At 33.9% G+C, this 6,638-nt stretch overlaps 1 long non-coding RNA gene across 1 annotated transcript; it reads right to left on the reverse strand.

Annotated features, from left to right (window-relative positions):
- Positions 1-438: 438 nt before the first annotated feature.
- LOC309854394 lies at positions 439-6,314 on the reverse strand. The gene is made up of 3 exons (XR_014306198.1): positions 6,218-6,314; positions 2,159-2,320; positions 439-540 (listed from the first exon to the last, which is right to left on the reverse strand). It is a non-coding gene; the product is annotated as an uncharacterized lncRNA (long non-coding RNA).
- Positions 6,315-6,638: the final 324 nt, after the last annotated feature.

The raw sequence follows: 6,638 nt of genomic DNA on the forward strand, positions 1-6,638 counted from the left end.
GTATTTTGCAGTGACTCCAATAAAGAGGTTGAGTCTATTTTTCTATTCCTTGAATTTGGACTTGGCTATGTGACTTGCTTTGGCTAATGGGATGTCAGTAGGTATAACTGAAGCATAGGCTTGAAATGAGCTTGAACGTTTGTTTTCTTGATGCTTTTGAAACAAGGTTATATGTAGAAAAGCTTTGGCTAGTCTCCTAGACAAAGAAAAATACATAACTTGTTTCTCCTATTGCCTCTGACAACAGCTAGGCATATGAATAAGGCCATCTGGGATGATGCAGTCCCCAGCCAATCTGTTAACTGACTGCACATGCAAGAGTGTGAGCCAGGTCTTGACCTGGAGAACTGTACAGCAGAATCCTAGGGTAAATAAGATGCCACTTTAAGTTCCTAAATTTTGGTGTAGTTTATTATGCAGAAAAAATTATACAAATAATTTTAGTGAAATAAAACTTTATTTGAATATTCTCAGTGAAAGTTGTTAAATTTTGCTGAAAGCTTGTAAAATTTATGACCAGAGTTCAAAGTACATGTAATCCTAGAATGAAAATGAAAAATAAATGTAATTAGGTTGGTTTAATAGTAAAAACAGGTGCAGATCTGAGACATGAGAATGATTTTAGGATCCTGTGTTATAATAACATGATTATAAAACATATTAAAGTGGAATTCTGAGGATCAGACCTATGAGGAACTCCAACTTCTAAGGGAATAAGAATGAATGACTACTCCCAAACACACCAAAATAATAAAGTTGAATATAAAGGCCCTTAAAGAACAGCAACTAATTCTACTTCATTTTATTTATATATTTTTCATCATATATACTCAATATAAAAAATTTTAAGGATAGGGAAGAGAAAAAGTTATATTTTCAATCCCTATACAGTCTACTGTTAATATTTTGATTCAGATTCTTTCCAGACACACAGAATTGGTATTAAAATGTGCTTATATCCTATTATTTTCACTGCATAATATGTCCTGAGTACTCATGCAATTAAAGTTCATTTACTGAACATTTAGTTTGAATCTTTAATGCTCTGTTTTAGAGCTAGCTCCTAATGTGTTTAATAAATCTCATACTTTAAATTTTAAGTTTTTTTTAGCTTTTTTTAATTTATTAGAGTGATGTTTGCTACCTAGAGTATACATTGCTATTTATTAGAGCATGCATAATTATTTGTCTGTATTAGTTTTTCAGAAGAAAGTAATGTATATGAAATAATATACATATTAAAAACTTTAATGGATAGGGGCACCTGGGTGGCTCAGTGGGTTAAAGCCTCTGCCTTCGGCTCAGGTCATGATCCCAGAGTCCTGGGATCGAGCCCCACATAGGGCTCTCTGCTCAGCAGGGAGCCTGCTTCCCCCTCTCTCTCTGCCTGCCTCTCTGCCTGCTTGTGATCTCTGTCTGTCAAATAAATAAATTAAATATTTAAAAAAAAAAAAACTTTAATGGATATTTTCAGTTTGGTCCCCCTGATGTGGGGCTCAGTCTCAGGACCCATGAAATGATGACCTGAGCTGAAACCAAGAGTTGGGTGTTCAACTGACTGAGCCACTGAGGTACCCTTTTCTATCATTTTAATTTTCTATTTCTGTTCACCCCACTTTCTCTATGATATTTTCTCCTTTCCCCACCAATGACTTTTTAATTTGCTTACATTTTCTGTAATTTCATTCTATTTATAGAATGAAAGTAATTTCTTATGTTCATCTTTCCTCTAAGAGCCAATTATAATCAAGAGCAATATTTTTCTTTTCAAAATGTCTACATATCTATAGTTACCAAATTAAGAATGATTACTTTTTAAATGAAATATACAAAAAGATACTTATAAAATTTTAAATCCTAGGAAATAACTAAGTTACAATGAACAAGCCATTTTGTTCTAATTTTCAGCAATTTAGTCCTGTTTTTCATCATCTCAAAGGATTTCAACTTCAGTGGTCACATTTATAAGACACTCAAGTTTTTACATCCTTTGCAATGTGAACACTGAATCCATGATATGATTTTGGGGGCTTAGAGCTAGACCCAAAAAGGACAATTTGCAGTTGATCTAGATGATTCTAGGAAAAGTATTAGCAAAGGTGCAGTGGTAATCTCAGAAAATTCCCCTTTAAGCTAAACAGAATAAAAATAGACTCACAATGAGGAAACTTGGTCCAGGCATCAGTGCTTTTATCTTAACATCAAGATCAAATGGAAACTAGATTCCACATTTAATAGCACTGCTAGATAATTCCCTAATAAATCCAGGCCATCCTTTTGAAGTCTTACCAATAACTACTTCTTCATCCAGAGACAATAACTGAAAGAAAAAAATATACAAACTTAGATAAAATCTCTAAAATAAAAAAAAAAACAGGCATTCCTATATCAATTTTAGTAATTAAATATGACCCATATAAGTTATAATCATGCTGATTGTATCCTGTAATAAATAGAATGTGCAATATAGACACATAATAGCTTGGAAAAACACTATAGACAATATCTACCTAAAAGGAGATTTTCAAATTGATTGTATACAACTGATTATATAGCTTACCCCTGAATAACACAGGGGTTAGGAGTGCTGACACCCCTGTACAGTTAAAAACCTGTGTATAGCTGTTGATTCCTCCAAAACTTAACTAATATCCTACTGTTGATGAGAATGTCTTACTGATAACATAAAGTCTGTTAATAGATATCTTATATGTTATATATATTATATACTGTATTTTTATTTTTTTAAAGATTTTATTTATTTAATTGACAGAGATCACAAGTAGGCAGAGAGGCAGGCAGAGAGAGAGGAGGGGAAGCAGGCTCCCTGCTGAGCAGAGACCTCGATGTGGGGCTCAATCCCAGGACCCTGGGATCATGACCTGAGCCGAAGGCAGAGGCTTCAATCCACTGAGCCACCCAGGGGCCCCTAAAATGAATTTTTATAATAAAGCAAGCTAGAGAAAAGAAAATGTCATTAAGAAAATCATAAAGAAAAGAAAATATCTTTATGTTGCTGCACATATATTTATTGGAAAAAATCTGCATGCAAATGGACCTATGCAATTCAAACCTGTGGTTTTCAAAGGCCAACTATATATGATATATATGGTATTTTATATATGATAGCATATATAAATTATATTAATATATATTATAATAAATTATATTAATATATATGCTTAATAAATGTAATTTGCTTAAATTTGATCTGAAAATCAACTTTACAAGTGAAAACCACTAGATTTTACAGTTAACTCTTAAGAGATTTTAATTTTCTCTCTACTCATCTAAATTCCCTAGAGCATCACTTCTCATACCAACTATATTTATTTCTCACCATGTAAGTAGAAGACAGTAAATATGTGATAATCCTACTCCTTGTCCAGTAATGAATGCCATGAGGGAAAAGGTAGGGTGATGTAATGGAATACAGTAGGGAGATAACAGGCAGACTAAAAAATCAGGGGAGGTGATTTTAGAGGAAGTCTCTTAGGCAAAGCACCATTTAAACAGAGATATAGAGGGTCTGTAGGAATTAGTGAACACAGGAGTAGGCAGAGTGACAGCATCCTAGAGTCAGCAACAGGTCTTGGAAAAGGCCCTGAGTTGGGAGGAGCATAGCTGGAGGAAATGGAGGGTGGGAGCTAGTGGCAGAAAATGAGTGCGAAAAGAGAGGTGTGCAGAGATGGATCATACGAAAAGAGAGGTGTGCAGAGATGGATCATACATAGACTTGTGAGTAATGTTAAGGAATTTGGGTAAAGAAAAATGTGGAAGAGCTTGGTGTAACTTTGTTGAAATTTCCTCCATGTTTTCATATCTGACCATACCATTCCCCCTCATCCATAGGAGAATATCTTATATTTTACATTGCAGAGAAAATAGAAGCTACTGGACAGGAATTTACTAAACTTCCAGAAGCTGACCCTAGAAATTTATCATATCTAATAACATAAATAGTCAATTAACACTATATTTTGTATGTTATATGTACCATATAGTATATTTTTATAATAAAGTGAGAGAAAAGAAAATGTTAAGAAAGTCATAACAGAAAATACATTTACATTAGTGTATACATATTTATTGACAAAAATATAAATATAAGTGGACCTGTATGGTATTGTATTTTGTCAACACTCCCTACTTCTTTCCTGTAATGATGAATGGACTATTTTGGTGCCCATAGGAGGCTTATTTCCTACATGTGTGCTAGGTCCTATACCAAGCAAGAGAGAGGATTCATCAAATATTTAACTTCTGCTGTCTCTCCACACTTTCCCTCCCATTTGGTTCCTTTTCTTTAAATTCAAAACATGCTAAGGACATATCTTTCATAAAAATACCTTCTCATACCTGTGCCCCCTTCAGTCAGGGAAAGGAGTAGGGTAAAATAGTCAGCAAGTCATATAACTGTAAGTCAGTTTCTGTTGTTGTTTTTTCTTTTTTTTTTAAAAGATTTTATTTATTTATTTGACAGAGAGAGATCACAAGCAGGCAGAGAGTCAGGCAGAGAGAGAGAGGGGGAAGCAGGCTCCCCGCTGAGCAGAGAGCCCAATGCGGTGCTCATTCCCAGGACCCTGACATCATGACCTGAGCCGAAGGTGGAGGCTTAACCCACTGAGCCACTCAGGCGCCCCGTCAGTTTCTGTTTTAACTTAAAGTTTTATTTATAAATTTTGTTCATAAAGGATTTGTATTAATTTTGATTTAAAAGGATTACATTCAAGTATCATTTACCTTAATTACTAAGTTTTTTGGCGCTTTCTTAAATTTTGTACTTGAGATGATTGGCTTATTTCCTTTACCATAGTTTACCTGTAACTAGCTACGCTAGTTTATGTCTTTCCTCTTTTTCATAACCAAAAGTGTTGAGAGCATTGCCCACATTCCTGCCCAGGATGAATTTCCCACAGAATTGTGACCTTCCCATCTTATTCTTAGAGCTTACCCAAGAATGCCCACTATAACATGACCTTACTTCAAACTTAGAAGAAAGAGCAAGTATTTCATGAACCTCAGAGAAAGTTCTGAAAATACTTGAATAAAGTAGAATTTATTATAATGTGAGATATGAAACAATGCACCAAAAGCATTTTATTTTTTGATGTCATTAATAATGACCAAGATAGCTTTGGCTTCTAGAGTTTTATGCATAGACCACTCTGTTACATTGGTTTTCAACTTCAAATAAAGACTAGAGTCCTGTGTACTTAATTTTATTCAAGTTTTTCAAACTAACGATATTATTGTTGTAATTCATTTGCTTAAATATGTTTGCTTAATCACATATGCAGGTGCCAATCAGATTCAGTTTCACTGAGCTGAATTAACATAATTTTAGAGAAGGAAAAAAAATCAGGTAGACATCATTTCAGATATTAAAAAAAGAAGCAAACCTGTCTTTAATAAAAGACTGAGAAACAGAACTCTTTTTCAAATCAAATGTCTTATCAAACCAAGACAATATTTTCTGCTATTTAAGAATCCAGATTTAACTAAGTGTAGTGGGTTTTTTACTTTATTAACTGTATTTAGTATTTTTAGTAGTTAACTCCCAAATTATTATCTGAATGTTGGCCATAACCTGAGAAATATATAAGTAAGCACATAAAAATCTAAGAAAATTGGGGGCACCTAGGTGGCTAAGTCAGTTAAGCATTTGTCTTTGGCTCAACTCATGATCCCAGGACCCTGGGATTGAGCTTCCCCCATCAGGCTCCCTACTCACAGGGAATCTGCTTCTCCCTCTTCTTCTACCCCTTCCACCCTTTGTGCTCTTTCCCTTTCTCTCAAATAATGAAATAAAATATTTTTTAAAAAATTGAACAAAATTGTATCATAACAGTTTCAGAATTTTACAAAAATTAACATTAATATATTATTTATAATTAATGCCAGTTATGTCATTGTTCATTGCAATAAAGTTTATTTTTCTCTTCCAATATTCCTTGAAGTATTAAATATAAAATGTGTTGTTTGATAATTATATACCTGAAATATAGCTTAAAAAGATGTCTTAAAAGCTGCATAAACATGTAGGGCTCAATGATGCAAGGAAACCATGTATTAGAAATTCAATTTAAAAAATAGTCAAATAGTTATAACATCATGATAACATGTTTTTATATTATCTTAATTAAATTTAATAATGTATTGCAAAATAGCCAAATACTTAATTTGAACATGATTATCTTAAAACATAACTACTCACAGTAAAATTTAGATCCTGGAGACAGTTGGAAACCACAAACGGCCCTCTTATTTTCATTATATCCTTCTTATTCTCATTTTTTATTTTAAACATTGGCAAAAATGGATGAAAGTATTGGTATAGGGCGCCTGGGTGGCTCAGTGGGTTAAGCCGCTGCCTTTGGCTCGGGTCATGATCTCGGGGTCCTGGGATCGAGTCCCGCGTCAGGCTCTCTGCTCAGCGGGGAGCCTGCTTCCTCCTCCTCTCTCTCTCTGCCTGCCTCTATGCCTACTTGTGATCTCTCTCTGTCAAATAAATAAATAAAATCTTAAAAAAAAAAAAAAAAGAAAGTATTGGTATACATATCCAATTTTTCACCAGGAGGAGCCTCAACTTGTAGCTACAAAAGATTGAGAAATGTAGTATTGATCAAAGGGGATTT

The sequence above is a fragment of the Mustela nivalis genome (genome assembly GCF_964662115.1).
Source record: "Mustela nivalis genome assembly, chromosome: 1".
Lineage (NCBI taxonomy): Eukaryota > Metazoa > Chordata > Mammalia > Carnivora > Mustelidae > Mustela > Mustela nivalis.